A 1,547-nucleotide genomic window follows, 5' to 3' on the forward strand; every position below is an offset into this window, starting at 1 on the left:
GCGTCATATCCAGAGGTTGTCTTTGGGAAATAGACGTATGAGTACTGCAAGCATTGCTGCAGAGGTCGAAGGGGTGGGGGGTCAGCCTGTCAGGGCTCAGACCGTACGCCGCACACTGCATCAAACTGGTCTTCATGGCTGTCGTCCCAGAAGGAAGCCTCTTCTAAAGATGATGCACAAGAAAGCCCGCAAACACTTTGCTGAAGACAAGCAGACTGAGGACGTGGATTACTGGAACCAGGTCCTGTGGTCTGATGAGACCCACATAAACGTATTCGGTTGACATGGTGTCGAGTGTGTTTGGCGGCAACCAGGTGAGGAGTTCAAAGACAAGTGAGTCTTGCCTACAGTCCAGCATGGTGGTGGGAGTGTCCTGGTCTGGGGCTGCATGAGTGCTGCCGGCACTGGGGAGCTACAGTTCATTGAGGGAACCATGAATGCCAACATGTACTGTGACATACTGAAGCAGCGCAGGATCCCCTCCCTTCAAAGACTGGGCTGCAGGGCAGTATTCCAACATGATTACGACCCCAAACACACCTCCAAGATGACCGCTGCCTCGCTGAAGAAGCTGACGGTAAAGGTGATGGACTGGCCAAGCATGTCTCCAGACCTGAACCCTACTGAGCATCTGTGGGGCGTCCTCAAACGGAAGGTGGAGGAGCGCAAGGTCTCTAACATCCACCAGCTCTGTGAGGTCATCATGGAGGAGTGGAAGAGGACTCCAGTGGCAACCTGTGAAGCTCTGCTGAACTCCATGTCCAAGGGGGTTAAGGCAGCGCTGGAAAATAATGGTGACCACACAAAATTTTGACACTTTGGGTCCAATTTGTACATTTTCACTTAGGAGTGTCTTCGCTTTTGTGCCAGCGGTTTAGACATTAATGCTGTGTGACAGCAAATTTACACTGTTATACAAGCTGTACACTCACTACTTCACGTTGTTGCAAAGTGTCATTATTTCAGTGTTGTCACATGAAAAGATTAGTACTGGGCAACGATTAAAATAATCACGATTAATCGCATTGTTACACGCAAAATTAAATAATTATTTTAAAATAAAAAAATAAGAATTCTAAAGTAGCATAATAATAATAATAATAATAATAATAATAATTTGTAGAGCACTTTTCAAAAACAAGTTACAAAGTGCTTTAACAAGTGTAAAGACAATAATACCCAAGAGACAATAATACAAAAAAACAATACAAGATAAAAGCATGAAAACATTGAAAAGACTAAAATACAGATAAATATAAAATTAGTAAAATAGAATAAAATAAAAGGGATAAAATAAAGTCAAATAAGATCGGGAAAGGCTCTCCTATAAAAGTATGTTTTAAGAAGGGACTTAAAAGAGTTCACTGACTCAGCCGACCTGATTTCCTCGGGCAGGCTGTTCCAGAGCCTCGGGGCCCTGACAGCAAACGCTCTGTCCCCTTTAGTTTTCAGTCGAGACTCTGGAACAGACAACAGACCTCTGCCCGAGGATCTCAAGGTACGTGCTGGTGCGTATGGGACTAAAAGGTCAGAAATATAACAAGGCG

The sequence above is a fragment of the Micropterus dolomieu genome, linkage group LG09 (assembly GCF_021292245.1).
Source record: "Micropterus dolomieu isolate WLL.071019.BEF.003 ecotype Adirondacks linkage group LG09, ASM2129224v1, whole genome shotgun sequence".
NCBI lineage: Eukaryota > Metazoa > Chordata > Actinopteri > Centrarchiformes > Centrarchidae > Micropterus > Micropterus dolomieu.